Consider the following 7,992-nt stretch of genomic DNA (forward strand, 5'->3'; position numbering starts at 1 on the left):
AGTAACCCCTGAGGGTTACCAGGTGTGGCCCCCAAAAAAGTCATTTAGTAAATTTTATTACCTTAGGGTATAATTACCATACAAAATTTTTTTGATTGCAAAAAACTCCAGGCTATTTTATTTTAACCTTTGTTCAAAAAAATGTAAAAAGTATTACAAATGTGTCGTCCAGAGCTAGGACTACAAGGAAGGAGGGAAAGCTTAGGGTAAAGTTCAGAACTCCTCCCAATCCCGGAGAAAAAGGAAATCCCAGACAAATTTGGTACAGGCTTATTACAAAGACAGAAAAGCCTGTGGGGTTCTGTGGGGAAGAAGTCCTCTTCCCCAGGATTTCTGGGGAAGAGGCCTTCTTCCCCAGAACCAGCCCAGAGCCCTCCTTGCTTCTTCTACAAAGGAGAAAACACATGAAGGTTCTCAAACTTGAACAGGAACATGGTGCATGGCACACATGGCAGGCAGTTGGCTGACCAAGGTGGGTTAGGGCTTGCCCCCCTGCTTCTTGGCAGGCTAGATGGAGCACAACTCAACATCATTTTCACTCTCCTCCTCACTCCTTCTTCAGAAACATCATTGCTTATAGTACTGATCTGGTGTTGCCCAGTGATCCTAACTGGGCCAGAGCCTGACTGCAGGGGCAGAAGGAAGGTCACAGGTGGCTGGAGCTGGAAATCGTCCAAACTGAGCATTAGTTGGCAGGACAACTTGAGGGGTGACTGCAATCTCCTGATGGTCATGGTTACAGGCCACAATTTCCACAACATTACATTCATCTTTGGCCCCCTCTGTGAGGCAGAGCATGTGCCAGCATGACAGCATGTGATCAGCAAAGCCAGCATGTGATCAGCATCATCCTGCTCCTCTACCTTGAAGGTGAAAGAGCTTTTATATCCCAAAATCTTTCTATCTCTATCCCTCTCCATCTGACTGATTTTACTCTGTATCATGCAGTGGTCCTCAAACTATGTCCCGCGGGCCACATATTGTATTTGTATCTGTTTTGTTTCTTCATTGCAAAATAAGATATATGCAGTGTGCATAAGAATTCGTTCATAAGTTTTATTTTTACTATAGTCAGACCCTCCAATGGTCTGAGGGACAGTGAACGGGCCCCCTGTTTAAAATGTTTGAGGACCCCTGAACGCATTCCATAACCATCATGTATAAGCAAGTGCCCTTTGAGGCATCTCTTGATAGCAGAAGTAATTAGTGTTAAATGATTTCTTATGAGTCAGGGGGTGTTTCAATAAAATTAATATCATTCAAAGGAGATGAGAAAACTTGCTTCTTTTTTTTTTTAATACAAACAACTTGGGAGATATATTAGGAAAGTGACTCTCTCAACTTAGAGAAAACATCTTTTTATTCTTTGCCACACCCAAAGGTGCTCAGAGTTACTCCTGGCTCTGAGCCATCATCACTTCTGGAGGCTCAGGGGAACATCTGGGATGCCAGTAACTGGGTGCAAATTAAATGTCCTACTCGCTGTGCTATATCTCTGGTCCAAGATATGTTTTTTTTTTAAACTACACAACAAATTTTGATAGAAGTAGAAATAGTACTAGAATAACTAGAAATTGGGAACGAATATTTTTTTTTACCATTTAGGTAACTTGGAGAGTAAGTGTGATCTTCATTTAGATTAATATATGAATTCAAGAAATGTAGCAAGTTTTAGTTAGGAATGAGAGGACTTAGAAGTGAAAGTAATTGAAACAAAAATTTGTGAAGGAGATAGAAAAAGTGAAAAACTTAGGAGAAATTAATGAAAGGAAAATTTTAAAAGTGGGAATATATTAAATAGTTTCAAATGTAAAGATAGCTTCTTTTTCCAAATATAAAGGACCCCTCCAATCTCTTATAAGAAACAAAGTATGAAAAGTGGTAAAAGCTATAAAAATTATTAGAGAATAATCACAGTTGGATTAAGAGTAGGTTACTTGCTTTTCACATGATTTAATGGGATTATTTTTCTAAGTGTCATAGGTGTGTCCTCACCTTTTTGATCAGGAGCACTTGCACAGTGAGCAAGGCTCCTGTCTTGTATGATCCCTACCCAGGTTAGAACACTGAACTCCATATGCTCTCCCAGACCTTGTAAGGAGTGACATTGTGTGCAGGAGTAAGTTCTGAGCATTCTGAGCATGGCCACCAAATACATTTAAATTTGAAAAGAAATCAAGTAAAACAAAAGAAGTAAAATATATTGTATGTACATTATTACATTAACAAATATATTTCTGAGAGAGGAATTTGGCTAGGAATTGGATAGAAATGAATTTCCACTTTTAATTTTGCTCTGTCTTATTTGGAATAATTCTGTAACAATTTAGAGACTTGAGAACATTTCTTCAACACACTGTTCACATACTTCACGTACTTCATTTTGACTGTTACATTATCCTTCAAAATTTCTCAGCTCCTATCATTCTATATTGTGATTAGCTGACATCTTGGAATTTCTGTTGACCAGGTAACTCCCAATAAGCGAACTATATACTTGTATAACTACAACTCAATGTTAAGAAATAAAAATTACTCTATAACTTCATATAGTGTGGCTTAAATTCAACTTCTCTTTTTCTGGATACTCCAAATGTTCACAACCATTTCATCATCACATGCCTATTTAAAGAGTATAAAGATTTCACTCAGTTATAATAAAAATACTGTAACAGATATTGAAACTGATCTCATAAAAACACAGTATTTTTGTTTTTTTGTTTTTTCTTTTTTTAGGCCACACTTGGTAATGCTCAGGAGTTACTCTTGGCTATGCACTCAGAAATTGCTCCTGGCTTGGAGGACCATATGGGACATGGGGGATAGAACCATGGTACATCCTAGGTTAGGGCGCACAAGGCAAACACCCTACCACTTGTGCCAACACTCCAGCTCCAGAACATAGTTATTTTATCCTTCTTGCATAGGGTCACTCCTGTCTAGACTTGCTTAATTATTTGGAGTGGCAGGCATCTGATGCTGGCATAGATTAAGGAATGAGCCTCTGTATTATTTCTTCAGCCTGACATTGCTAGATTTTTAAGTTCAGAAGAGGGTTCATGAAAGTGAGCAGTTCTAAAATTTAAGCTTCATTAGTTTCCCATTAATCTGCTCTGGGTTTCTATTCTTAGTCACATACTTTTATGACTATTCAAAACAGTTTCCCAGTAATAAAAATAATACATGATATATTTCAGTGACTGGCAAGGTGATTAATTATAGGTTAAAATCTGAGTTATTCTTCATGAGAAAGTAATTGCTATGATTATCTTCAGACCTGATATGCATTTAAATGAAGTATTTTTAAAGAATTGTTCTAATTGTCTTGATTTTGAAAATTTCAAAATCTCATTTTTCTTATGAAAATCCATGCTTATACAGGAGCTTTTAAGGTAATCATTTTGCTGACAATAGTAAAATGTCAGAGATTATGTTTGTGCTTGATATTTTTAGTTTATAGTATTGTAATAAGAAAGCATTATGAAAATTAAATAATAAATTTTATTATAAAAATAACTTTTATTTTATAGATTATTTTACTTACCTAAATTGAAAGCTTCAACTGCTTATTCATGATAAATAATATAAGTTGTTATTTAGTTTAACAGTAATCTCTAAAAATTGGAATGCAATAAAACTTCTTTTGTCTGTTATTATTTTCAAATATTTAATAAATAAATGATTGAAAATGAATTCATACAAATTAAAATTATTCCTATAGTTAAACTATAATATAAAAATATCTTTAGAATTACCCTATTTTGGCTGTATCAAACTGAAATAAACCTTTAGTGACATGGGAAATATTTAACTCTAAGTAAAAAAAAATTTTTATTTCTTCAAAATTTAGGTGTGGTTTGTTAATTTATCTATCCCATAGTGAATATTGAGATCATCTTTAGAAATCAAATCTGTTTTCTCAAAAAAGAAATGTAAACAATGTAAGACCTTAGAAGGAAATTCCAAGCTTTTAGTAACAAGATATATAAGAGAAAATATTATTAAATCAAAATTAACTTCCTTTGAAGATTTTTTGGGATTATCTAATCATTTTCTCTGTGATTTTAATTTTTAAAACATGTTTAGAAAAGAAAACATTAGGGCCCGGAGAGATAGCACAGCGGTGTTTGCCTTGCAAGCAGCCGATCCAGGACCAAAGATGGTTGGTTCAAATCCCGGTGTCCCATATGGTCCCCCGTGCCTGCCAGGAGCTATTTCTGAGCAGACAGCCAGGAGTAACCCCTGAGCAACGCCGGGTGTGGCCCCCCCCCCAAAAAAAAATAGCAAGAAAAGAAAACATTACATAGTGTATTTATCTTTGAAATTCAATAATGTGCAAACTCTAGAGTGGCATTTTGACGTAATTTTTCTAACATGATGGAGTTTCTATTGTAACTTAAAAAATATAAAGTTGAATTAAAACCTAAATTGGTCCACATTCTAGTGAACAGTCAATAAGTGCTAAAATTGATTTATTTTTACATATACTCAAAGGCATAGGAAAACTGCTAATGAGAACTGCATATCATCTGAATTGTGTTTAAAAATTCATTCTTTAGATGTTAAAATTTGCTTTATATAAGAAAATGTGTTCATTACATGTTTTACTTAATTTGTTTAAAAATATTTTTATCTGTCAAATGGGAATTATATCATATAATATCATAAATCTAAATTTTATCCTGATTTATCCCAATCCCTTTCCTCTTTTATCAAGGTAATTAAAATCATATTGATAGATTTTAAATTAAAACTATAATTTAATTAATCTATCTTTTATTCATATACAAATAACTTAAATGATTGTTTTGCTTATTTCACTAATTATGCTCTCTAGGTCAACCTATGGTTTTTAAAGTATAGTGTTTTAGTTTTATACTAAATAGTATTATATAATGTGTGTATGTGTGTATGCACATATATAATTTTATTAACATTTATACAGTAGCCTGTTAATAAACACTTAACTATTTTCTGTTCTTTGCTTTTGTAAATAATGCTTCAAATACCATGTAACTGAATATGTGCTTTTGAATATTTTGATAAATATTTATCAATATTATACTTATATTGTTTTATAAGTTATAATTTCTTAAGTTTATTGAGGATTTTTGTTTTGTTTTGTTTTGTTTATTGTTTTTGGGCCACACTATTTGACTTTCAGGGGCTACTCCTGACTATGCACTCAGAAATCACTCCTGGCTTGGGGGGACCTTATGGGACGCTGAGGAATTGAACTGCAGTCGTCCTAGGCTGGCGTTTGCAAGGCAGATGCCTTACCTCTAGTGACACCACTCAGGCCCCTTTTTGAGGACTTTTAATACATTTTCATAGTATTCATACTAGTTTATATTCCCAAAATTGTGTAATGAATTATTTATATTCATAACCTCTTCAAATGCTGTTTCTTGTCTTTTGAATAATATCTAAGCTCATGGTATGAGATACTATCTTGTAATGCCTTTGTTTGGATTTCAGTGATAAGACTTTTAAGAGATAATAGTGCTGTCAGTGATAAGAGATACAAATAACAATGAAAAGAGATGATGAACATCTCTTCATATGCCTATTGGTTTATAATTAGATATGTCATATTTTGAGAAGTGTTTATGGATATTCTCAGTTTTCATAAAATATAGACATTTTCCGTATATTTTGAATACCAATTATGCAATTTACAAATATGCAACTTGGTAGGATGGCTTTCTGTTTTGAATTAGATTTCCTTTTTTGTGCAAGTTTAAAAGCTTTTATTTATATATTTAGTGCAGACACCTTTTTAGTTTGATGGCACATTTATTTATATTTACTTTTGTGTACAAAACTCTCCAAACACATCTCTAGATTAGGTAATAAGAGTGTTCATATATGCTTTTATATGCACATTATATTATGTTTCTGAATATCTGTTTTATCTGGTACAACTATAGGATTTCTGTTTCAGTGCACATAGAATTATTTCTAGGATAAATCAAATTTTTTGGATATAAGTCATATTTACAAAAATTTACAGGCATAAGAATTATATCAAGCATTGCATCAGACCCTAATGCCATAGTGAGAAAGATTGATTATTTAATGATGTGGAGACACTCTAACATTTAGAGACTAAACAAATGTTTAATAACAGCTAGATCAAAGAGAAAGTTAAGAAAAAGATAAAAAAATTCCTTGAGTAATGATAATAATAATATTATTATCAAAATCTATGCAATAAGAAGAAATTAGTAATTTATAGCAATCTACGCATACATAAAAAAATAAAAAGATAAAATAAACAACCTAAAGGCACATCACAAAATATCTGGAGAATCAACAGCAAAAAACCCAAACACTAGTAGAAGAGAATAATAAAAAACCAAAGCAGAGCAGAAATCAATGATATAGAAACCAAGAAAGCAATACAAAGAATCAATGAAACAAGAAGCTAGTTTTACAAAAGAGTAAACAAAAAAATCAAACCATTGCCAATACTGACAAGGAAAAAAATAGGAAAAGTGCTCAAATAAAAAGGTTCAAAATAAAAGGGGAGAAATTATAATGGGATTCCCGTAAATCTACAGCAGGGGTCTCAAACTTGCGGCCCGCATGCCATTTGCGGCCCTCCATACAACATTTTGTGGCCCTCGACCAGCCTTCAAATATCGCAGTATTCATGATTATTCGCTTACCAAATAATTGCAATAAAAATCACATTAAACATTCACATACCCTAGGCAGTTTCACTCAGGATATACAAATGTTTAATGCGATATTTGCAATTTTTTCTTACTAATGCGATTTTTATCGCAAATATTCTGTAAGCGAATAATCGCGAATACTTTGCACCTAGCTCAGACATCATTTCTGCTGCTCCTGCCCGCTGTCCCTTGCAATATCGGAGGCCTAAGGGAAAGATGGGAGAGAAGTTTATTACAGAATTAGATTTTGTTATACCTTCATCATGACTTCATCAAAGCCTTCAGTGAAGAGAAAGATTGATGAGGAGCACAGACAATTTCAGGAAAAGTGGGAGACACAGTATTTCTTTGTTGAGCACAGGGACATCCCCACGTGTCTTATTTGCTCAGAGAAAGTTGCAGTGCACAAGGAATACAACTTGAAACGCCATTATTCAACTAAACATGTTGAGGAATGTGCAAATTATCAAGGAAATGAGAGAGCCAAACGGGTTGCCAGTCTTAAAGCATGTCTAATGAAGCAACAAGATTTCTTCAAGAAAGCAACCAAAAAGAATGTTGCATCAGTCGAAGCTAGTTACGTGGTTAGTGAGATGATTGCTAAGGCAGGGAAACCATTCACAGAAGGAGAGTTTGTTAAAAAAAAATGCATGTTACAGGCTGCAAGTATTATCTGTCCGGAAAAGAAAGGTCAGTTTAGCAAAATCAGCCTTTCTACCAATACTGTGGCAGAGCGCATTTCTGATATGTCAAGTGACATTTATCATCAACTATGTGAGAAAGCCAAATGTTTTGATGCATATGCAGTTTCTCTTGAAAATGGCACAGATATAACATACACTGTGCAGCTCACAATTTATGTCTGTTGTGTTGATTGCAATTTTGAATTGACAGAGGAGCTGTTCAAAATAATTCCAATCCATGACCAGACCAATGCTAATGAGATATTTCAGCATCTGTGTGATGCCATTGAGAATGCAGGTTTTCCATGGAAGAGGTTTGTTGGAATAATAACTGATGTAGCGCCATCAATGACTGGGAGGAAACATGGACTGGTGGCACTTGTTCAAAAAAACTTGAAGAGATGGGTATAGAGATGTCCATTGCTCTTCACTGCATTATGCATCAGCAGGCCCTTTGCAGTAAATGCCTGCCATGTGACAATGTGATGTCTGTTGTGAAATGCATCAACCAAATCAGATCCAGTGGCTTAAAGCAAGGAGGTTCCATGCTTTTTTAGAGGAAATGGAGTCAGAATATGGAGATGTGCTCTGTTTCACCAAGGTACATTGGCTCAGCAAGGGAAATGTCC

General features: G+C 34.2%; 1 pseudogene; it reads right to left on the reverse strand.

Moving 5' to 3' along the window:
• Positions 1-477: 477 nt before the first annotated feature.
• Positions 478-920, reverse strand: LOC126001686 (nucleoplasmin-3-like; annotated as a pseudogene).
• Between the last annotated feature and the right edge of the window lie 7,072 nt (positions 921-7,992).

Source organism: Suncus etruscus, chromosome 2 (assembly GCF_024139225.1).
Source record: "Suncus etruscus isolate mSunEtr1 chromosome 2, mSunEtr1.pri.cur, whole genome shotgun sequence".
Lineage (NCBI taxonomy): Eukaryota > Metazoa > Chordata > Mammalia > Eulipotyphla > Soricidae > Suncus > Suncus etruscus.